We start from the raw sequence: 26,707 nt of genomic DNA, 5'->3' as shown, positions 1-26,707 counted from the left end.
TATTAACCTATCGAAATCCATTTGGGGGTTTATATTCGATTCAAAATAAGTGATTATAAAAAGTGATTATAAAAAATGATTATAAAATAAGCTAATCTACTGATTAGGTTCCTACCTATCATGGGTTATTATAACTTCACTGTTCTAAGCGGATTCTATCCCTAATTGATCATAATATCAATCAACAAACACAAATGAAATTATAAGAATTATGTTTCCTATTTGCCCAATTAAACAATCAGTTAAGAATAAAGTAAAACATAAAAAAACCTGACTCATAACTAAATATTTCTTAAGTCTGAAACTTCAAGGATTTATTCGATCATTCTTCACTCTGAACGAGTTGTTAACTTCAACACAAAATTTGTACCTCTTTCTCTTAGCTTTCCAATACTTATAAAAAATTTATAACTGTTTCTTAAATATGAAACTAACTAAAGTTCAATTTTTTTTTAAATTGAAAAATATTTAAATAATATTTTGGATCAAAATACGGTATATTATAGTTTGTATCAGAACAATAATTTTTGAATAAATATTTTTGGTGTGAGACCAGCTTACAAGTGTCTTTTCATTATTGTGTGATTTTAAGTTGGATGTTAAATTTTCGATAAATATTATTTTTGTTTTACATGTAATGTATATATAGATAACATTTTTGAATATATAAGATACTAATAATTTATACTTTTTCTTATAAATAAATATGTTTCTACCTGTCTCTGACTATGATTTATATGGCGTTGATAAAATATTCATTTAAGTTTTTTTTAATGGAAAAGATCATGTTATGATTATGTATTTGAATTTGTGTCCCTTACAAAAACGTATTTGAATTTGTGTCCCTTAAAAAAAATATAGTTGACTTGATGGTTCGTATATTTTTTCTTAAATAAAAAGAAAAATATAATTGCTTGGCTTAAAAAAATTGTTTTAAGCCCCTTATAAATAATTTTATGTATTTTCGGAGCATGAAAACAGTTTTAATCCAAAAGAATTATTGCTATCAAACATATGTTAAAAAAAAGGGAATGGATTTACTTCGCTATAAATTAATTGAAGATCTATTTTCATGCATTATATGGTTTTATCAGCCATTGAATAAAGAAAACAATTTGTTATATTCATTCTAATTTTACTTTGTTTTTATTATTCATTTATATTTTTATGATTTTTCTCATGTAAAAAAAACGGTATCATGCCTATTTTTTGAAAATTTAGTGTATCAGTCAAAAATGGAATATTATGCTAAACTCTAAACTCTTGTTGTCGTTTATATTTTGAAATTTGTTGGTTTACGATTTGATTCATAATTTTTTTTTTAAGTTTAATTACAGTTATGATAGATGCGCAGTATATTGATTTTCTAAACTTTTTGAAATTATACCATAATTTCTTTCCCATATATTTATTAAATTAATGAGTGCAATGAAAATTAATTTCAATAAAATAAACGACAATATTGCTCAATTTTTAAAAAGTCTATAGCTGATGTGGAATTATATATTTTTTAAAAACTTTCAATTTTTTTAAAACAATTAAAAGAATTTAAAAAAATACGACATGGAATTTTTTTTAAAGGATAATAAATTAAATTAAATGATACATATACACACCACATCACCAAATAGTGCACAAATAGGTTATAGAGAGAGAAAATCTTCACATTACAAGAGAAAAAAATTATAGATGTATATCGAAATGCGCTATCATTGCATGGAGTGTCGTATATTTAACTCTTAAATATAATAATGATAAAAAGAACTTTTATTTATATTTGGGCCTATTGATTTCTTTTTTGTTTTGACAATTGATCCGTCCAGATACGTCAATAATATTAACGAGTCAAATTTTTATCATTTTTTTTATTTTCTATAGTACATAAAAGTAATCGAGATAATTTTATTTCATAAATTAATATTGATCGATACGATTCAAATCAAATGAATTATCAATTCAGGTCAAGGATTCTAAAATACTATATATGAAAGAGATTTGCATTTATCTTATTTAGCTTTAAGTTAAGTTGTATAAATAAATGGAAACAAATATCAGGATATCATAAAATGACCATAGTGGAATGATGTGGAACGAAGTAGAATATAGAAGAATAAAGATGAGCGAGATGAAGATTTTGTTCTATCATCTGGAAATTTTATAACGGAACAAGACAAATTCTTCTTTTCGTCCAAATCGAAGAGAAAGAAATACGGTGGTAACTAATGCAATAGAATACATACCACTCTATTGTGCTCTGTTTCATTCGATTTTAAATAATTCTAAGAATAGGTTCTCACCGGGTATGGTCTAGGGTTACAAAGGTTCCTAGAGTCATGGATCCACAAGACTGTTTGCTGCATGCGATAACTTACTTGTCGGGCGTCAACTCCATCCAAGGAATCTACTCTAAGTGAGGTTCTCGCATCGATCCAACGGGAAACTCATCTCGTGGACCCACACTACGCAACCATCTTTCCTAGTTGGTCAAAGGATTAAGGTTCTACAAACGGTCCTCAGAGTCATGGATCCTACTGAAAATATCGAATCTTACAGCAACTTACTTGTCGGGCGATGACATTCTCCCAAGGATATACTCTAACGAGAAATTCATCTCACAGACCCGTACTACTCAACCTCGTCCTATCTTATGTTTTTACTCGAGACTTGGGTAAAAATTATTTCCCTCAAGGTTTACAATCAAAGTATCCAAGTACCAAAGCATAATGGAACCAATACAATAAATTATATCAATATAACAATAAAAATAACAAAAGCAAAAAAGAAAGCCACACAAGTAAACAAACAAAGGCACACAAATGACCTAACTAGGCTTGACTCACTTAGGAAAGTTTTTGTCCCCAACAGAGCCGCCATTTGTCGCACCTCAAAACAATGAGAACACAACATAGCGAAGTGCAATCGCACGCTCGTATGATGGACTGAACAAAGTCACCACCGAACTTTATTTATTCCTAAAAAGGAAAGGGGAAATATCGATAAAACTCAAGAAAGAACGACAATGATTATGGTCGTCGCAACCAAATCAGGGTTCGGGAGTCGATTACGCAAGAGGAAGGTATTAGTACCTTTCACGTACGTTGTACTCAACGAGAACCATTCGGTTAATTATGCGCGTCAGTGTTAGCTGGGAATGTTAGACTTCTCGAGTTATTAGGCGGGAAAGAGGAAAAGAAAAAGAGAAAATGTTTTTGAATTTTTTGCAACGAAATGGACTAAACCTAAGTTTTTTGTTAATGAGCCTGACAAGATTTACAAATTCTGCTCCTATGTATCTCCGGGTGCAATAGAGAACTCAAGGCTTACGTAGTTCTGGGTAGAATATTTATTTGTTGGTCGATTTTAGCGAAAGCTATCTTGTATTAATCGACGAGAAACATTGTTTTACCCAAAACAGATGAGGAGCATACGTATACCACACATCGAATGGATTTACAAATCAACATTCGGAAAAATGTCATTTATCTCAACTCAATAATTGTGGATGAAGCATTGTTTTACATCATCTTAAGACAAGATGTCTTTAATTTATGAAAAGGTTTAAAGATCGCACGACGGCGAAAAAGAGTTTGATTGGTTTGATGTATTTTTGGGCTTGAAAGACGAGTATTTATGACTTACAAGCTCTTACAACTTGGGTCTAATACTCGGGACTACGTCTGGACCTTTCACCCAGATAATCTTTTTCTTTCAATTTTATTGAGAAAAGAAGTTTGAATATTTACAATTATTTTGAAGAGAAAACGAATACTTATGACTTGCAAGCTCTTACAAGTTGGGCCTAATATTCGAGATTACGATTGGATATTCCATCCAGGGTAATCTTTTTCTTCCAACTTATGTAAATGGTTTGAATATTGGAGAGTTTTGAAGAGAAGACGAATACTTATGGCTTACAAGCTCTTACAACGTGGGCCTAATATTCGGGATTCCGACTGGATATTTCATCCAGGGTAATCTTTTTCTTCAGATTTTACTGAGATTTTTTTTTGAATATTGGAGTGTTTTTAAAGAGAAGACGAATACTTATGGCTTGCAAGCTCTTACAACTTGGGCCTAATACTCGGGATTACGACTGGATATTTCATCCAGGGTAATCTTTTTCTTCCAATTTTAATTATGAAAATGGTTTTGAAAATAATTTGAATTGATGAGATTTTGAAAACTAATTTGATATTGATCAAGAACTCATTGTAAGAAGACCCAAGAGTAAGCCACAGGACCAAAATAAACCGAACTCGAAAGGAACTGAATTTAGCTCTAAGCTAACATAAAGTAGACTCATGTAAGAATCCCTCTATAAGAAACCGAGCAACTGAATCTATGCGTCCAAACGATTTTTGGAAGTTAAATTGAATTTAAACTTCTGAAGTCGCAACGCAATGAAATAAAATAAAATAACAACAACTAAATATTATTACAACAGTGTTATAATTTATTAAATCAACTCCAATTAATTGATAAAAAAATAAAAAGTTAAACACAACACACATGCGAATAAATCTACATTGCTTCAGAGTTGAAATAGAGCAAGAAAAAAAAAACAAATAACATTAATATATATATATATATATATATATATATATATATATATATATATTAATGTTATTTGTGCCTCCTTAATATTATTTATTAAAATGAAAATAAATAAATCTACAAACAAAACAAAAGAAACAGTAAACTATAAGGAAAAAGCATAAACAAATGAAATCACAGTAAGGCGAGAATACCTTCCTATATGACAAAACGGTGCTGAGCGGAAATGTTATGGAGCACTTGCGGTTGACGGTGGTGAGTGTTACTAGCTATTATGGTTATTATGTTGAAAATTGAGATTGTATTTATGGTTTACAAAATAAAAAATCATGAAGGGATGAAAACTTTACTGGATAAAGAAAAATGTGGGATATGTAGTGTTTACACTTTTGACATGTGATGTACCAATTTGTAAAAATAAAAATGGTTGCTCTTGGTTGGTGAGAATATATGAAGGAAAGAAGAGAAAATGGTTGTGTGTTTCCACTGTGCACTCCTGTTTTTCTTTTTTTCTTTCTTTCTTCTTTTACTTTTTCTTTTCACTCAGAGAGAACATGGATCCAAGTGCACTGTTGATGTATCCTCTATTGTTCCATCGGCCAAGTTAATATATATGGTGGTAATAGGATTTTGAATCAATTTTGAAAGTCCCAAAATACCCTTAATATGGATTATTAGTGTAGAAATGAATTTTATAAAAAACTAAATCAAATAAAATTAAACTAATTTAAATAATCGAAACTGAATCAAAATGAAAATATAAAAAATTCTATTTATTTATTTTGAATATTTTGACAAAAAAATAAAAATAAGATGTCTCAAAATGAATAAAAATTAGGCACAAAAGTGTTCGAAAAATTAAAGTGAATGTGCTAAAATGATCAACGTGAAATAAACTTCTCAAAAACATACATGTTTTTTTCAAATTTTGAAATGAAAAACGTCCGGTTAAAACGCTCAGGCGGATCAAAAAGTCACCAAAAAATTAGCCGAAAAATAAATTCAGCATTACCAGATTAGACTACGCGAAACATAGATTAATAAAACCGATGTCTGCAAGCTTGATTTTAAAAATTTGTGTCCGCTGATTTGACGCATATTTGATAATCGATTCAACCAGATTGCCTGTAGATCCGAAAAATCATTTCGACTTATATTCTAGGCTTTATGTAATATGAAACGCATGCTATAATGTGTAGATGCTGCAAAAGTCAACATGATTGTATTGATTAATTGAATGAGGGGGGAAATTGGGGTATGACAGGATTCAAACCCTTTCACTCCAGGTACATTTCACTATTATTATAAATTATGACTGTAGTGAAATGTCTTTTAGTAAATATAAAAAAACACCGAAAAAAGAGTTATTACCATGGTTAACAGGAAGACAATTGTAATATAGTGTTACAAAATGTCTATTTTGTAGTAGTGCACCCATAATGCCTTCTTGCATTTGATAGATAGTGAAGAGTATCATAAACCTAATCCTAAGAGGTATACTCCTTAGAAGATATCAACTTGTCCAACACCAACACTAGTCTTTTGGCCAAAACTTTGGTGGCCAACTTATCTAAGGATCCAACCAGAGATATAGGCCGAAAGTCTCCCAAGGAACATGGGTTCTTAAAATTAGGAATAAGGGTCACAAAAAAGAAGCAAAGCTATGAGGTAAAGATGCAAAACAATGAAACTCATCAAACATGATCCTCACATCATCCCTCAGCACGCTTCATAACCTTTTGAAAAAAGAAAAGTTAAATCCATCGAAATGTGAGCTATTATTCATGTCACACTAGGACACCATCTCATTCAACTCCTCAAGAAGGAAGGGAGACGTCAATGCCAAATTATCCTCCATAGATAAGGTCCGAAAAGTCACCATGTTAAGCCTAGGCCTACCATCAATCATTTCTTTAAACCGACCAGAGAAATAACTGACCACCTCTCGTCGATTCTTGGCCATTCCCTTAATCCGGACATCCCCAACCTTATGGGCTAAAATCAAATTTCTTATGCTCCTACATTTAATCAAAGCATGAAAAAAAACCTGAACTAGAATCTCCTTCATTTGAGCCACTTAGTCTTAGCTCTTTGGCAAAGTTGAGAGTCCTTCGTCCTAAACAAAGTCCAGATATCAATAATAAAACTTTAGATCTAGTGCCCACTTCCTCAACATAATCCATTACCTATAAATTTTATTTTATGGAGGCAATTACTATTTATGTAAATATTATAGTGTATTAAAATGTATAAATATAGATGAATTATTATAAAACTGACGTGATATGAGTGATAAGTCGCACAGTCACAAATTTGAGGTTGATCAAAATACTAAGTATATGTTAATGTGGTTACAAAGTATTTTCAGATTTTAATGTGAGATCATATCACAATTTTATCCCTTAAAAGAAGTGTCTCATTTAATTGAGAAGTGTGAGTATTATGTGCACAAATAGTCAAATAATAATAAATTCGGTAGGTATAATGTTTTGACTAATGAGATTAATGTTTTTCTATAAATAATTTTAAAAAAAATCAATTTTTTACTTATATTCATTATAGTAATTAATTTTTTTATAGAATCATATTTAATTTTCAATTTATTCGTTTGAGAAAAAAATCAAAGTTAAATAGTCTAGTGACTTTCACTTTTTTAAAGATGAACAAGCGATATGTCGCGAGTTCGAACTCACACCTTTATATTTGATGTCTCTGCATAGTGTAGCGGTGTATTCGTCACTATATGATTTATCGATTAAACCATAAGCAAAGCATACAATGAAATTTCGAGTCGCCACCGCACTTTTATTTATCCAAAGAACTGGCTAAAAAGCGAACAAAAGCCTAAGAAGTTTTACACGTAGAAAACTAATAAAAAGATCAGAGAGTCTGGGTAAGGGGTAAATTACGCAATGGGAAGGTGTTAGGCACCCACTACGTCCTAGGTACTCCTAGGAAGCCCTTTTCACACTTGTTGTAGTAAATTGTTATTTGTTATGACATAAACATTGTGCAAACATGATTGGGATGATGAGAAAAGAATATACAATTTTATTATTGGGTTTGAACGGATGAACCCGCTGCCTACGTACCTTCCATCAAAGGTAAGGATCAAAACGCCGTAGTTCGGCTAAAAGATTTCCAAAAGTTGGTGGATTCAATTTTAAAACACAATAGCACTGAGGCTTTTCATTATCAATGGGAGAAAACTCGACCAAGACCAACATCCACCATGTGAGGATAGCTTCGACGCACTAGAGGGGTTAACCCTGTTTTCAGTACGGAAGTCTTATAGTCGACTCACTAAGGATAGGCAAGATTTACATCAACCACAATGATAATTGAAACCTATGGCTAATGCATGAAAAGATTAACAATGGACAAAGCCAAAACAAGTGAATGGGTGAAGTTAATTGATTGTGATTATGAAAGTAGAGTCAAAGTATGATTAAGATTGATTTGAAAGAAGTATTATGAAATGGAGTTTGAAAAAAGTCAAGGACTTGGGGGTCCAGGTTTTTAGTTTGAAAACATGAAGATGTTTGCACAATATCTATGTCAAGTTTGAATTCAAAGTGTGAAAAGGTTTAGGACATAATGGGGATGAATGAATGAGGATGGATTGTAAAACTTCTTAGAAGGTTCACCTCTTGAAATCATATAGGAGATGATTCAAATGTGTCCTTTGGAATGGGCAACTAATAATAATAAAATAAACAAACAAATGATACCGGATGCCACTCAATGGTCTTACTCCAATCTCACAAAGAAAACGGATACCGGATACCAATAGATGGATTTACACCAATCTCCTAAAACAGAAATGGATATCAGAGGCCACTCAATGGTCTTACACTAATCTCCTAACAAAAAGCGGATACCGGATACCCATAGATGGATTTACACCAATCTCCTAAAACAGAAATGGATATCAGAGGCCACTCAATGGACTTATACTAATCTCCTCGAACAAAGAAACTTGGATACCGGATGCCAATCTGTCTGGGCTTATACCAATATCCAACATATGATCATAGGAAAGCAAATGCCAACTTGCGGGGACTTACAATTGCATCCTCTCATAAACAAAGAAAGCAAAACATGGATGTCAAATGCCAGTCTGTCTGGGCTTACTCTAACATACACAGTATGATCCTAGGAAAACAAATGCCAACTTGCGGGGACTTACAATTGTATCCTCACATAAACAAAGAAAGCAAAACATGGATGTCAAATGCCAGTCTGTCTGGGCTTACTCTAACATACACAGTATGATCCTAGGAAAACAAATGCCAACTTGCGGGGACTTACAATTGTATCCTCACATACAAACAATGCAATAAGCAAAGATAAGATGAGTGGCCAATGTGATGGTCTTATACTCACTTCCATATCCCAGGAGCAATGGCCAATGGATGGTCTTACAATTGTCCTCAATGGGCAAACAACAATGATGCGTCGCGGAGACAAATGAGATGATCATGCACTAATGGGCAATTAATGATGATAAATGCATAAAGCATACAAGCAGATATGTGCATATGAGGTAAACAATCAATCAATGAGAATCAAACAGCACACTCTATAACCAAACAAAGAGGCTCATACAAGAGGGTTAGGCACTGAGGCCAACTGGAAGAGGGTCCAAGAGTTGCTCTTAACCTTGCCATTGAGAGGCTAAGGTGAAGCAGATGAAAGGAGATGAGGGGTGTGCCTCATTGCTCTTATCCCTGGTCAGGGAGAGCATATCAGAAAGTGTGGGAGCTCAGAAGGATGGAGCTCTTTCCATATTATTGACTCGATAGATCTTGGGCTTTTATCTCATTGCTACAACCATGTAATGGGAGCAAGGAGAAGACTCACTGAATAGTAGGGGATAGGCTACTTATCCCTTTGATCTACCAATTGCCTTATTTGAAGGACTTTTCCTGCTTGGGACAAAATTAAACACGCACAAGCATTGCCTCTTAAGGAGGACTTCAGACAGTTTGCCCGGCCAAATAACAGGCCGGGTCTCCAGACTACATGAAGAAAGAGGGATTATACCTCAAAAGCAAGTTGCTAAATAGCAAAGCAAAGCAAGTTCAAAGAACTTAAGCAACTAAGGGTACCTGAAATAGTCAAACAAATCAGTACACAGTTCAACAATTAAAGCAAAAGGAAAGGAATCAACAGTCAACACAGAAGGACCAATGTGCAAAGCACAAGACTCAAATCATATGAGTCTAGCCACCTACAAAACAAAAGTTAGCTCATGCTAAACAAACAAACTCAATCAAATTGGCAATGGTTTCTTTGAGGCAAATGCTTATCCTGAAACAAATGAACTCAAACATAAGCCAAGAGACCTCTAGGGCAAGCCTAGGGTCAAAAATAAATGATAAAAGCCAAGACAGCAAGCAATATCCAATCACAATCAAATTCAAACATTTAAGGAGCAAACCCAATTGGTTTCATGTTCATATCATGCATCATCATCATTTCACAAACAAAAGAATGCAAAGCATGGCAAATGAGAGCATATAGAAGTCAACAGCAAGACTTATCTCAAAACCAAACATAATCAATTCCAAAAATTATCAAATAATTCATGGTCAATCACAACCCATAACATGACATGCATATAAAATTTCAGCTCATTTGGATCATGGGAAGATGGTCAATTAAAATCAGGAAGTCAAAACAATTTCAAGCATGCACAAAGAAGTCAATCAAACATGTATCAACTTCAAAAAATCATAACTCAATGACAACAGATGAGAAATGAATGGGATCAACACCAATGCAAAGCTTAAGATGTCTAGTATGCACATGTAAAATTTCATGATCATCCAATAAGGTATGAGGATTTCCCAAATGGAATGGAAACATGTATCATACACAGTCAACATTTGACTAGACAGGGGGAAAAAATCTCAAACAATTAGGAAATGGCATGATTAATTCCAGGAAAATTAACACATAAACTAGACATATAAGAGAAGGTTCATGCAAAATTTCACATTAATTGGAGGTCAGGAATCATGTCAACAAAAATCATGAAATTGCATATCATTGGTGTGACACACATTGTCACACCCTAGTTCAAAAATTCATATCTTAACAACCACATAAGATAAATTCAAGAACTCTACATCAAAACAAACATGAATGAGTGTAGATTAACCACAAAAAATTTCAGATCAAATGGATGCATCATCATCATTTCACAAAAGGATTGGCAAAAGGTACAAAATGAGCATACATGTTAAGAACCCTAATGCCATTAAAAATCCAGCCATCCAAAAAATCAATAAAAATCATGATAAAATAGTAGACATTCATGTGAACATGATGAAAAACATTTCATGAAATTTGGATTTGAAATGCACGAGTTATGAATTTTATAAGATGATGAATCAAATTGGAATAAAAGAACAAAATGAACATGGTTTAGTGAGTCAACAAGTTGACCGATGGCAATCTGGTAAATATGCGCATCACTTATCAAAACGCAGCGCACAGCACACCAAAAGGAAATGTCCTGATTGGTTGTTATGGAATGGAACAGTGTAGCAAGCAGCAATACACGTGAACAGGGATTTTCTGGAAAAATGAATTTTAGGGTTTGTGTACAGTAACAGTATCAACTTGTTCTTCATCATCAACCAATCGCGAAAAACAAATGTACCCAGAAATGGAAGTTAAACATGGCATTCGAATCATCAGGCAATGCATATTCATAATCCAGCATCCAAATTCATCAAAACATGTTAACCAAGATGAACTAAGCAACAACAAATTCATATGTGCAGCTTCATGTCAACATAACTATCAGAATACACAACCATTTTCTATGATTCGAAGTTCAAAATGACTAGCATGAAGAGATCTAACTAAAACATATCACGGTTTTAAAAAACAAGAGATTCAAAAACTGACCAAGATTGAAGCTCAGTGATGATTTGAGTGTTGTTTGCTTGCAAACCCTCGAAACAGATGTACATGAAGCTTCTAAAAGAAGAATGGTTGGAAAGTTCTAGCTTGGCAATGCTTGAAATGGTCTAAAACGAAATCTGCCATGGAAGTGTCTTGAAGAAACAGAGCTCGAAAATGGCTGTGCAGTTGGGGTTTGATGCTCCAAATGGCTTCTAAATGATGTCCAGATGATGAGACAATGAAGGTGGTTCGAGCTCTTTTGAAATTTCAGCAGAAATTTTCTCAAATGCTAGGAGAGTGTTTTTGAGAGGAGAGAGTTTTCTGTTGTGTTACGGATGCTAGCTAGGTTTAGAATGACAGAAAATGTCCCTTATATTTGCTGTTTAAGGTTGGTAATGAAGGTGCTTAAGCATGATTAACACAAATGAAGCCAAATGCCAAATTGCTAATTTTGAACATGTGCACATGGAGTGTGTATGATTCTGGCCGAGTTTGGGCCTCAAACAAGTCTCAAATAACAATTAAAACAAGTTCCAAATGGCCAAATGTGCTGAAAATGTCTAAATCAAAAAATCACTTTTTGCACATACTTGAAATTAATGAAGTCAAGCCCAAAAATTCCATTTTGCATGGTGTGGTTTTGATGAATAATTAATGCATTTTTGGAAAGAGGGGAACAAATAGGACTTGTAGGAAAAAACCCCATCAAATTTGGCCAAATGGTTCATGAGATATGGCCTTTTGAAGTTCACAAATTTTTGAAATTGAATTGATCATATCTTGCCAACCATACATGGGATTTGAGAGTTCTTGGACTTTTTGGAAATGGGAGAACAAGATCTTCAACTTTCATGTTGGGCAAAAATTCATTTGAAGCTTGTATCATGATGTAAGTTTGGGATCAAGAAGTTTCCATTTTTGGCAGTTAAAATTACAGGTCCAGTTTCTATTTTTGGAAATTTTCTGATTGGCTTCAAATTCTTCAATGATGTTGATTGCCATGATATATGAGGCCTATTGGGACATGAATAAGCTCTCTCAAACCAAATCCATCCATCAAAACCATAAAATCAACCACAGTTGACCAAGTTTGACTTTCTAGGGTTTTTGATTGATGGTGCATGAACTGATGACTTCTGAACATCCAACCCTTGACTTAAACACTTCAAATGGACCCCCAAGTCATGTGAACATGATGGACCAACCCTAGGGCCTTGGCTCCTTGAGAAACACACTTGCTTGCTTGGTTGACTGATCTCCTGATCAGTTTGACCTAATTTCTTGATTTGCTTGCACTTGAGGCAACTGGGACAATGCAATGCTATGCAGTGGACCATGATATGCTATGACCTAATATGAGAATGTATGTACAATGGTGGGTGCAAATTTGAGGTGCTACAGCTGCCCCTATTCAATCAGCTGGGAACCCGTAGAATACCAAAGAACCGTAGAATTTGCACAATGCAGGGATCCAATAATGGAAACGTCCACTGGGATCTGATACTTATTACTGGTTTTTTTTTTTTTTCAAAGGGTACGGCCACATCCAGACATCGCAACGACGATGAATGGGAAAAGAAAATACAACTAGATGCCGACGGACAACTAGGAAAAACTCAACGTTTACCAAGACCAACGGAGAGGTAACCAGACATTAATGAATGACTGGAAGGGATACAACCATACGTTAGCGGACGTAATGGGAAAAACTCAACGTTTACCAAGACCAACGGAGAGGTAAGCAACTGGGGACGACCAGGAAAAACTCGACCAGACGTCAACGGACGAAAGGGAGAAGCTCGACGTTTATCGACACCAACGGAGAAGGAGAATCAACTGGGGACGACCAGGAAAACTCGACCAGACGTCAACGGACGAAAGGGAGAAGCTCGACGTTTATCGACACCAACGGAGAAGGAGAATCAACTGGGGACGACCAGGAAAACTCGACCAGACGTCAACGGACGAAAGGGAGACTCGACCAGACATTAATGAATGACTGGGAAGGGGTATACAATCAGACGTCAACGGACGAATGAGAAAAACTCGACGTTTATCGAAACCAACGGAGAGGTAAATCCACTTGGGGAAGGGTACAACTAGACGTCATGGGACGAATAGGAAAAACTCGACGTTTATCGACACCAACGGAGAGGAGGAATGGAGATAATGAACACAACCAAATCATCAACGGATGATCGGGAAAAACTCGACGTTTATCGACACCAACGGAGAGGAGTAATCTTTACTAGGGAAGGGATAGCAACGTTATGAACATCGAAAGAGGATGTTTACCGATATCCAAAGAAGACCAGACACTTACGCATGATTGGAAATCACCGAAAAAATGGTGTTTACCGACACCAAAGAAAACCAGACACTTACGCATGACTGGAAATCACCGACGGATGGTGTTTACCGACACCAAAGAAGACCAGACACTTACGCATGACTGGAAATCACCGACGGATGGTGTTTACCGACACCAAAGAAACAACACACGCGGGTGCTTACGGGATACTGACATCCACAAGATGACAGGGCAAGGCTGAACACTTGCAGGGGGTCTCACTGGGGAGAAGCAGGCTTTCCTTTCACCAACGGATGAGGAAATAAACCTCTGTGGGGATTATCAACACCAAATGTTGACTGGAGAGACTGTAGCAAATGTGTTGTACAGTTTGAACAAAAATTCGTCGCTGCAGGGGATACAGTCTGATGGGGTTCCGAACACATGAATGCATATGTTTGAATTTTTCTATGGCGTAATGCTCCATATGGAATGGAAATGCTACGCAGTTTTGAGGATGCAATGATTGTTACATGCAAAATGCAAAATGATGAGAACTCCGCGGGGGGAAAACACAGGACGACTGTGCTGAGAAACCTTCAATACAAATCCACTGGGGAAGGCAAGGTAACTCGCTGGGGAGTAATAAAGCAGCTTGCTACTGGCAAAAGTAAAATTTGAGGACATCCCAATCAATTCACAAGAACTTCGCTTGGGGAAATAATTGCTCCGCTGGGTAAGATAAACCAGGCAACCCTTTGGGGATAAGGCTCATACAAACCTCAGATATGATAAACTCTGCTTCGGGGAATATCTGTTACTCCGCGGGGACGACCCACAATATTCACAAGTAGAATCAACTCAGCTGGGGATGCGGATATCAATCTGTTACGATAACTCGTCCAGTCCACTAGTGGGATAAACTCTGCTGGAGAAAATAATTACTTCGCTGGGGAAGACTTAAACAATCCGTAGCTAGGAGAATGGCTCTGTCTGGGGAAAGCACTGCTGGAGAATGCTCACAGGTAACGACCTGCGCAACGGAACAACAGATGCCCCAGGGGTATGTGGACAAGATATGCTCAAGTGTCCTCAACATTCAAATGATTTTCAAATGTTTTAATTTTTCTGCACGTCATTGTTTAGCCTTCATGTTTTTTAGATGCAATGTTTATCAAAAATTCGGACGTTTTTTGCAAACAAAACAGTAAAAGTAAAAACAAGAGAGCAATTTATCTGAATAACGACTTTTATTGATTGAAAGTGTGCCTGAAAAGGCAAATACATTGGGAAGCAATTCCTAGGAAGAGGTAATTGCGCACAAAAGGAAAATAAACTATCCTAATGGCAATGTGAACACGGCATCCACTATTTCCCAACTCCGTTATAACTCATAGATCATCAGTTTCCTCCCAATTCCTTGCTTTCTGAGAAGACTGACTGGACCGATCACATCTGTCGAGATGGCAGCTGACGAAGCATGATGAAGTACAGATAACTCAAACTGTAGTCTTCGCTTTAATCCCTCTTTTGGCTGGATCGCCCTTTCGGGTTTTCAATCCACCGGGATACCCATTTTTGCCTAAGCCGCCCTTGCGGGTTTTCGACTTACCGGGTGTACATTTTTTTCATTTTTATCCCTAACTTTTGCCCGAACCTTTTCTTTCTGTTTTTAGTTCGCCGGGATGCCCATTTTTGCCTGGACTCTTTTATTCTTTTTGTCCAGCGGGTCAATTTATGCGAAGTATTTTTTGACTACATCTGAGTTAACAGGGGAAGGAAAATCTTCACCATCCATAGTTGTAAGCATCAAGGCTCCACCGGAGAAGACCTTCTTCACAACATATGGACCATCGTAATTAGGAGTCCACTTGCCCCTGTTATCTGTACCGGGAGGAAGGATCCTCTTCAGAACTAGATCGCCAGTCTGAAATGTCCGAGGACGCACTTTCTGATCAAAGGCTCGCTTCATCCTTCTCTGGTATAACTGCCCATGGCACACAGCTGCTAACCGTCTTTCTTCGATAAGGCTTAACTCATTAAACCTTGTACGAATCCACTCGGCTTCATCCAGCTTGACATCCAATAATACCCTCAGAGAAGGGATCTCCACTTCAACTGGTAGGACTGCTTCCATACCATACACAAGGGAGTAGGGGGTTGCCCCGGTCGACGTACGTACTGAAGTACGGTACCCATGCAAAGCGAAAGGCAACATCTCGTGCCAATCCTTGTACGTAACGACCATTTTCTGCACAATCTTCTTGATATTCTTGTTAGCTGCCTCTACAGCACCGTTCATCTTTGGTCTGTAAGGAGAAGAATTGTGATGTTCGATCTTGAAATCTCTGCACAGTTCCTTCATCATCTTGTTGTTGAGATTTGAACCATTGTCAGTGATGATTCTCTCAGAGACTCCATAACGACAGATGATTTCTTTCTTGATGAACCGGGCAACCACTTGTTTGGTGACGTTGGCATAGGAAGCTGCTTCTACCCATTTGGTGAAGTAGTCGATCGCAACCAAGATGAAGCGATGTCCATTAGAAGCAGTAGGCTCTATCTTCCCAATCATATCAATGCCCCACATGGCAAACGGCCAAGGCGAGTTCATGACATTCAACGGGCTTGGTGGTACATGCACCTTATCAGCATAGATTTGACACTTATGGCATTTCCGAGCATATTTGAAGCAATCGGATTCCATAGTCATCCAATAATATCCGGCTCTCAGCAATTTCTTTGACATTGCATGACCACCAGCATGGGTACCAAACGAACCCTCGTGCACTTCTTGCATTAACATGTCTGCTTCGTGTCTATCCACGCATCTGAGCAAGACCATGTCAAAGTTCCTCTTGTATAGCACATCATCCTGATTCAGATAAAAGCTTCCAGCCAGCCTTCTCAGGGTCTTCTTATCATTCTTCGACGCACCCTCAGGATACTCTTGAGTCTTGAGGAAGTTCTTGATGTCATAATACCACAGTTTCTCGTCAATAGCAACAACAGACTCGGCTGCAAACACATACGCAGGCCTCTCGAGTCGATTCACAGTAATATGTGGTACATGGTTCCACCAATGAACCTTTATCATAGAGGATAAAGTAGCCAATGCATCAGCCATCTGATTCTCATCCCGAGGGACATGATACAACTTCACCTTCTTGAAGAACGTCAGTATTCTTCTGGTGTAATCTCTATACGGAATCAAATGTGGCTGGTTTGTATTCCAATCTCCATTGACCTGATTGATCACTAGAGCAGAATCTCCAAAAATGTCAAGTGTTTTGATCCTCAGATCAATGGCTTCTTCTATCCCCATGATACAAGCCTCGTACTCAGCTTCATTGTTGGTGACGTCGAAAGTCAATCTGGCAGAGAAAGGTATATGAGCACCTTTGGGATTGATCAACACTGCCCCAACACCGTTACCGTTCATATTCACAGCCCCATCAAACATCAGTGTCCACTTGTCATCAGGATCTGGTCCTTCCTCGACAAGCGGCTCTTCACAGTCTTTCATCTTCAGATACATGATGTCTTCATCAGGGAATTCAAACATCATAGGCTGATAGTCGTCGATCGGTTGCTCGGCAAGATAGTCGGACAAAATACTACCTTTGATGGCCTTCTGTGACGTGTACTGAATGTCGTATTCCGTTAAGATCATCTGCCAACGGGCAACACGTCCGGTGAGAGCTGGCTTCTCAAAGATGTATTTTACTGGATCCATCCTAGAAATCAACAGAGTAGTATGGTTCAACATATACTGCCTTAGTCGGCGAGCAGCCCAGGCCAAAGCACAGCAAGTTTTCTCGAGCAGTGAATATCTTGTTTCACAGTCGGTAAACTTTTTGCTTAGGTAGTATATGGCATGCTCTTTTCGACCAGACTCGTCATGCTGACCCAATACACACCCCATCGAAGTTTCGGTGACTGACAGGTACATTATCAATGGTCTCCCTGGAACTGGAGGAATCAGGATTGGAGGTTTCTGTAAATACTCCTTGATTTTGTCAAAAGCTTTCTGACAATCATCATTCCATTTGATCGCCTGATTTTTTCTGAGCAGTTTGAAAATTGGTTCACATGTGGCAGTTAGATGAGATATGAACCTTGCAATATAGTTCAACCTCCCTAAAAACCCACGGACTTGCTTTTCCGTTTTCGGTTCAGGCATCTCTTGAATAGCTTTGACTTTAGCTGGATCGACCTCAATCCCTTTCTCACTGACAATGAAGCCTAAAAGCTTCCCTGATCTCACCCCAAACGTACACTTGTTCGGATTCAGCCTCAGTTTGAATTTGACCAGTCTGTCAAACAACTTCTGCAAATTAACCAAGTGCTCCTCTTCTGTCTGCGACTTCGCAATCATATCATCCACGTACACTTCAATTTCATTGTGCATCATGTCATGAAAGAGAGTCGTCATTGCCCTCTGATAGGTAGCACCGGCATTCTTCAGCCCAAACGGCATCACTTTGTAGCAGAACGTGCCCCAAGGTGTAATGAATGTCGTCTTTTCCATGTCCTCTGGCGCCATCTTGATCTGGTTATAGCCTGAGAAACCTTCCATGAAAGAGAATACCGAGGATTGAGCCGTATTATCCACCAATACATCAATGTGAGGTAATGGGAAATCATCTTTCGGACTCGCCCTATTCAAATCCCGGTAATCGACACACATTCTGACTTTGCCATCCTTCTTTGGCACGGGAACAATGTTGGCAACCCACGGTGGATAACTGGTAACAGCCAGAAAACCTGCATCCCACTGCTTCTGAACCTCTTCCTTGATCTTGACAGCCATGTCAGGACTAGTTCTGCGAAGCTTCTGCTTGACCGACGGACACTCTTCTCTGAGAGGTAACCGATGCACCACAATGTCTGTATCCAACCCAGGCATATCTTGATATGTCTAGGCGAATATTTCCACATATTCTCTTAGCATCTCAATTAGCCTCCTTTTGACAGAGTCTTCTAAAGCAGCCCCAATCTTGATCTCTCTTCTGGCGTCCTCAGTACCCAGATTAACAATCTCCAACTCTTCCTGATGAGGTTGGATGACCCTTTCCTCTTGCTTCAGTAGTCTGACCAATTCTGCAGGGAGTTCACAGTCTTCCTCACTCTCCTCTTCAGCTTGGTAGATGGGATTATCAAAATCATATGGAGCCATAACAGAGTCGCTCACAGTGGATGCCAAAATATCACTTCTGCATGTTTAATGTTTTGTTTTTAGAAAAAGATTCCAATAAAGTCACGAAAAACAAAAAACATTGCCATTTTTATTATTTTTGAAAAAGTGAAAACAAAATAGAAAGACAAAGATCTCAAAATTGATTGCAAAACGTCCTTTATTTATAAACATTGTAAACATGATGTGGCCCTACAATGAACCACTACGCCTTGGGCGGAACGTAGGGTTTCATGCAAAATGAAAAAAACAAAAGAAAATTACTCTGTCAGTAGAGTAACTTGGACCACTTCTTCAGCCGTCCAATTGTTGACAGATTCCCCAGGTGCACAAGGGCGGACCCAGATGTCCAAATCACAATAACTGTCTTCACCATCAGTAGCAAAGACATCTCCATGGTTCATCAGCCCATCGCTGGTAAAGGTGCTCGGACCTGCTTGTACGCTCTGCTCTGCTTGGAGAGGCTCATACCCAATGCCAAATTTGTCTTCTTTAACCGGCAAGTCAACCATCTTGCCCCAACCTTCAGCTCTGCCAGAGTCTACAACTTCCTTGGCCTGCTTGTACGATGTAATCGAAGCACCTGGCTTCCTCTGCTCAGCACAAGCTACCCCTTCAAGCGCCACAGTCTCAAATGCCTAGCACAGGGTTTCGTGGATCTCGCCATCTACCTCAACATACTTGAATGAGGAGAGATGACTCACCAGAATTTCTTCTTCGCCACATACGGTCACAATCTGACCGTTCCAGACATACTTGAGTTTTTGGTGGAGAGTCGACGAGACTGCCCCAGCTGCGTGTATCCACGGACGTCCCAACAGACAGCTGTAAGCAGGCTGAATGTCCATCACATAGAACACGATGTCGAAAACTTCCGGACCTATTTTTACAGGCAAAGTGACTTCACCAAACACAGATCGTTTGGATCCGTCAAAAGCACGCACAATGAGGTCACTGGGAGTGAGCACAACCCCCTCAACATCGATCTTCTTCAAGATCTGCTTGGGTAGGACATTCAGGGACGACCCGGTGTCTACCAGCACGTGAGACAAAACATCACCTTTGCACTCCATAGTGATGTGCAAGGCTTTGTTATGATTACGTCCCTCAGGCGTTAGGTCTAAGTCAGTGAAACCTACACCGTGCCTGGTGCTCACATTGGCTAGTACACCCTCCAACTGGTTGACGGAAATCTCTTGCGGGACGTACGCCATGTTCACCATCTTCAACAAAGCGTCCCGGTGTGCCTCAGAGCACAGCAGCAGAGAGAGTATTGAAATTTTGGACGGAGTCTGATTGAGCTGATCTACAATCTTGTAGTCACTCTTCTTGATGATTTTCATGAACTCCTCGACGTCCTTGTCAAAAGAACCCTCAGCCTCCTTCTGAGCCGGTTCCTCGTCAACCACAGCTTGTTTACCCTTAGCCCTAACAGATGCTTCAGCATTAGCATCTCTCAATGGCTGAGGAGCAAACAGTCGTCCACTCCTAGTGAAACCTCCTGGCCCTCCAACATTGTCCACCACCGGACTTGCAACCACAGGAGTCCTCACTGGAGCACTGATTGTTACTGGCGCTTGTACCACTGGCCTTGTCTGATTACCAGCCCTTCTATCATTGCGATAGGCGTTGTCATACCTCCAAGGAACAGCCCTACTATTTTCAACTCGTCCTCTGCCAGACGCCACAATAGTAGTTGGTGCACTGATGGTTACCGGCGCAGGAATGGTAACTGGAGTATTGCTTGTTGTCGGTGCACTGACAGCCCCTCGTCCTCGTCCTTCAGACGGCTTGAAATATATGGTAACAGTAGATACTGACCCATTACTTTTAACAGCCCGACTGAACTGGAGACAGCCTTCATCAATCAGTTTCTGAATACCAGCTTTCAGCTGGTCACACCCATTAACAACTTCTGCACAGCCCAAACACTCTTCATTACAACCTGGGTCAACACCCTCTTTCAGCAAACGGCCCTTTACTGTCAACAGAGAAGTCTGAACATCTTCAACATCAACAACCAAATCTTCAGCCTCTCCCCCTTCAACATTGTTAACCCTATGCCCACCATGCTGAGGCATAGGGTTGTTCACTACGTTTGGCACTGGAGCAAAGTTGATCGCTTTAGCATCGATCAAGTCTTGAACTTTATGTTGCAGAGCTCGACATCTCTCAGTATGATGGCCTGGTGCCCCAGAATGAAAGTCACAGCGAACGTTCGCATCATACCCAAGCGGCAATACTGTTGGAGTAGCCATTGTACGCAACTCCACGAAACCCAATCTGAGCAACTCAGGCAAAAGCTCAGCATACGTCATGGGTAACGGGTCAAATCTTCTATTAGACTGCAGACCCTGTCTCGGCTGATAGGGATGTTGCTGTTGTTGTTGTGGTTGTTGTGGTTGTTGTGGTTGTTGTTGTGGTTGAACCCTTTGTTGTTGTTGACGAGGCTGAGGTGCAGGAATAATCACTGCAGCCACCGGACGATATTGATCTCTGTTTGCACTTGCTCTGTACACACCCCCTCTATGTTGTACAGCATTGGTCTCTCCTTCTCTACGGCGAGGTGCCCCAGAGAAGGGTTTCTTCGAGGATGACGAAGAACCCGCATCATGAATCCTCCCAGCTTTGATTAAACTTTCAGTTCTTTCGCCACAGATGACAACGTCAGAAAAACTTCCGAATGGGCAACTTCCCATCCAGTCCATATATACACCTTGCAGAGTACTGATGAACATGTCAGTCAACTCCCTTTCCAGCATAGGGGGTTGAACTCTCGCAGCTAGTTCACGCCACCTCTGGGCGTACTCTTTAAAGCTTTCGTTATTCTTCTGACAAAGACTCTGCAGCTGAGTCCTGGTCGGAGCCATGTCCATATTATGCTTGTACTGTCTGAGGAACGCCTCACCCAGATCTCTCCAGCATCTGATGGAATCCCGCTTCAACTCCATATACCAATCCAAAGACGCCCCAGATAGGCTGTCTTGGAAGAAATACATCCACATCTTCTCATCATCAGTGTATGCGGATATCTTTCTGTAGTATGCCTGCACATGGGTGCGAGGGCAGGAGGTACCGTTGTATTTATCAAATGACGGTGCCTTGAACTTATGCGGGATTCTCAGACCTTCAACTAATCCCATGTTTGTAACATCAAAACCGAGGGAGTTTTGACATTCCATTGCCCGGATTTTCTCAGCAAGGGCCTCAACTTTGCGATCTCTCGCATCATTCCTGCCCAAAATATCTTCGTCTTCACTGAGCATAGTAAACAAATCCTCTTGTCTATCAACAATCGGAATTCTGTTACGGGCCGGAGCATGAATGACTCTGGCATTAGCAGCATTAGGAACAATAGGTTGACCGTCAACTCGGATACCCCTCAACTCTTCACCTACAGCATAGTTGTTGACGGGAATAGCAGCAGCAGGAACGTCAGGAACTGGGTTTCCTTCTTGCAGAGGCTGGTTGGGCGGTGGCAATGTAGCTTCTTGCCTCTGGACCAGTGCTCGGAGTTCTTCTTGACCTTGTGCAACCCCTTGCATCATGTGAATGAACTGGGCCATGTTAGCCCTCATCTCAGCTAACTCGGCTTGTACTTGATCCATATTGCGTTGATGGTTGAGCCTCGTTGAGTAGCGGTGCGGCCTTTGATCAGCTATCCTGTCTGGACACAGGAATCAAAGTGAGAAGACGGCACGAGAACACCTGTTTATGCAAAGATGATGCATGCAATGCTTGTGCAAATGCTTTGTTTTCAAGGAACCCTTAGGGTATTATTTGCAATATTTTGAATATTTAAACATTTTAATGGCTCATGGAAATATTTCATTCAATATATTGGGACAAAGAAATACAGCATTTTTGATTCATTACAAAGAGAAAAGGTAAATGACATCCTATGGATCCCTAAAAGCTCGGGATGCTGGAAGACGAGAAGTGCACAACTTCTTGATCTCTCTCTCATAGGCAGCCTCCATGTCAGCTTTCTCTTTCGCAAGTCGATCATACCTCCTCTTCCAGAATTTGGATGACTGAGGAAGCAGAGAAGTCCAAGTGTCGTTCGGATCGTCGATCACTCGGTGCTCGAGAAATTCGATCATAACATCTTTCTCCTTGAGCTGCTGCAGCAATTCCTCCCTTTCACGGATCCAGGCACGCGAAAGGTCTTCTTCTCTCAATTCCTCTACACGTTGGGTAGGGAGGGTTGAAGGCCCAGCCACATCCAACGGTGTAGGTCTCGGATGATCATACGACATCAAGTAGGCGGCAGCTCTCTGTCTGACCCAAGAGGTGTATGGCTCCAAAGCAATGCAGTTCTTTGGACCCAACTCGTTCCTACTCTTCTTGTGAATACTGCGCCAAGCACGGACAAATCTGGCTTTCAGGCCTTGGGGATCTTTACCCTCCTGGAAGAACACACCTTCTAACAGAATGCTATTAGGTTTATCCTTTAGGGGGAACCCAAGCTGACGCCGTGCGAGAATAGGATTGTAGGTAATCCCACCACATGTGCCAAGAAGAGGCACATTAGGGAATTCACCACAATAATCGATGATCTGAACGGTATCATACACGCGATCATACCAGGTGATATCATCATTGGTGAGAGACATGAGTCTCTGAGACCACCGTAGACATCCCTTGTTCTCCTTGAAAGCAACTGTCTGCGGCAAGTGCGAAATAAACCACTTGTACAGCAGGGGTAAACAGCAGACAATAACTCCTCCATTCTTCATATTCCTCAGATGCAAAGAGACATATGCATCGCCCAACAAAGTCGGAACTGGATTAAGAACTGAGAAGATCCTAATGGCGTTCATGTCCACGAACTTGTCGAAATTAGGAAACAGCACCAATCCATAGATGAGCAGCACAAATAGAGCCTCAAAGGCATCCTCACTCATGGCCTTCCCATAAAAGGTAGCTTGGTTAATAAGGAACTCGGAAGAAAAACCCTGAATTCCGCCTTTGGTAGTCAGATTAGCTCTAATCAGATCTTCATCTATGTGCAACAGACTAGCAATCTCTCGAGCAGATGGAATACTCTCTAGGCCACTGAACGGCACTTGATCCAGAATTGGAATCCCAATGAGATGAGAATACTCTTCCAAAGTTGGCAACAGCTGGAAGTCCGGAAATAAGAAGCAATGATGCAACGGATCGTAGAACTGAGCCAAGGTACTCATCAACCCTTCGTCAACCTGAGTGGTAAGCAGAGGCAGAAGCTTCCCATAGCGAGCTTTGAAACCCAAGGGATCTAATACATATGATGTCAGATTCCTTAACTCTTTTACGTCGGGCTGCTTAAAGCTGTACTTCTTTGTATGCCTCTTTGGTCTTTCCATGTCTGAAAATTTTGCAAAATAACCCTTTAAGTTCCTTGAAAATTTTCTTTTCTCTGATGATATAGATGCAGATGAATGCATGAATGTATGAATGCAACAATCACACTCAAGGATCAAGCAAGGCACACCAAACAAAGGTCGTGGGAAAGCTCATTGTATCCCTAATATCAATCATCCATTTTGGTGGATTTAGGTTTTCACCTTATCGACACCCAAGTTCCATTGATATTAACGGTACATGAACCGGTTCGAACATCCTTAATATCAACCAGCCGCTTTGGTAGATTTTAGGTTTTACACCTGATCCGGGTTCCATTGATATTAACAATGTTTGAACGACTCAACCACGAATCACGGGTTTGCTGAGAGTCACGAGCATGGAGTCTCGGTTAAGAACCACCCAAAGGGAGTGTACTAGGGTTTAAACCTGCCAGGCATGTTCTACCAGAGGTTCCCATAATCATCGTTCCATCTCTCGAATATTATCGGAGGAACGAATACTCGTATTCCAAGAATATTCTCAAGAGAAACTCTTATGAGTGTAGTATCGCGTAACAATCGTATCAGAACTTACATCTGAACGACCTCCGCACTACGGTCCTAAAAATAGGCCAAGATGGGTTTGGTAAACTAAGGTCCCTGGCTTCTGCGGCACATGATTGAAAGAATAATGCCTAACCACAAATAACTTGTGTGACATTATTAATCCAACATGACCTCCACCAAGTGAATGGACTCGCAAGTCAACTGGCTAAGGAATACTCCACACCAGTCAACAAGACTATGCCATTCTCCTATCCTAGAGTGCACTCGAGTTCGGGTATAGAACTCATCTCACAGATCACCAAAGCAAACAGCAATTGTATATCAAGCAATTCAAACATTACAATCAATACAGTCATCCCAAATTGTACAAAAATATGTCATATAACAGATAACAATATAGCACAACAAAGGTGAAAAGTAGGCAATACCACCAAGGATTATTAGTCCCCAGCAGAGTCGCCACTTTTCTGTAGCGGTGTATTCGTCGCTATATGATTTATCGATTAAACCATAAGCAAAGCATACAATGAAATTTCGAGTCGCCACCGCACTTTTATTTATCCAAAGAACTGGCTAAAAAGCGAACAAAAGCCTAAGAAGTTTTACACGTAGAAAACTAATAAAAAGATCAGAGAGTCTGGGTAAGGGGTAAATTACGCAATGGGAAGGTGTTAGGCACCCACTACGTCCTAGGTACTCCTAGGGAGCCCTTTTCACACTTGTTGTAGTAAATTATTATTTGTTATGACATAAACATTGTGCAAACATGATTGGGATGATGAGAAAAGAATATACAATTTTATTATTGGGTTTGAACGGATGAACCCGCTGCCTACGTACCTTCCATCAAAGGTAAGGATCAAAACGCCGTAGTTCGGCTAAAAGATTTCCAAAAGTTGGTGGATTCAATTTTAAAACACAATAGCACTGAGGCTTTTCATTATCAATGGGAGAAAACTCGACCAAGACCAACATCCACCATGTGAGGATAGCTTCGACGCACTAGAGGGGTTAACCCTGTTTTCAGTACGGAAGTCTTATAGTCGACTCACTAAGGATAGGCAAGATTTACATCAACCACAATGATAATTGAAACCTATGGCTAATGCATGAAAAGATTAACAATGGACAAAGCCAAAACAAGTGAATGGGTGAAGTTAATTGATTGTGATTATGAAAGTAGAGTCAAAGTATGATTAAGATTGATTTGAAAGAAGTATTATGAAATGGAGTTTGAAAAAAGTCAAGGACTTGGGGGTCCAGGTTTTTAGTTTGAAAACATGAAGATGTTTGCACAATATCTATGTCAAGTTTGAATTCAAAGTGTGAAAAGGTTTAGGACATAATGGGGATGAATGAATGAGGATGGATTGTAAAACTTCTTAGAAGGTTCACCTCTTGAAATCATATAGGAGATGATTCAAATGTGTCCTTTGGAATGGGCAACTAATAATAATAAAATAAACAAACAAATGATACCGGATGCCACTCAATGGTCTTACTCCAATCTCACAAAGAAAACGGATACCGGATACCAATAGATGGATTTACACCAATCTCCTAAAACAGAAATGGATATCAGAGGCCACTCAATGGTCTTACACTAATCTCCTAACAAAAAGCGGATACCGGATATCCATAGATGGATTTACACCAATCTCCTAAAACAGAAATGGATATCAGAGGCCACTCAATGGACTTATACTAATCTCCTCGAACAAAGAAACTTGGATACCGGATGCCAATCTGTCTGGGCTTATACCAATATCCAACATATGATCATAGGAAAGCAAATGCCAACTTGCGGGGACTTACAATTGCATCCTCTCATAAACAAAGAAAGCAAAACATGGA

This window comes from Lathyrus oleraceus, chromosome 4 (assembly GCF_024323335.1).
Source record: "Lathyrus oleraceus cultivar Zhongwan6 chromosome 4, CAAS_Psat_ZW6_1.0, whole genome shotgun sequence".
Lineage (NCBI taxonomy): Eukaryota > Viridiplantae > Streptophyta > Magnoliopsida > Fabales > Fabaceae > Lathyrus > Lathyrus oleraceus.
Note: the sequence above shows the minus strand (reverse complement) of the source record.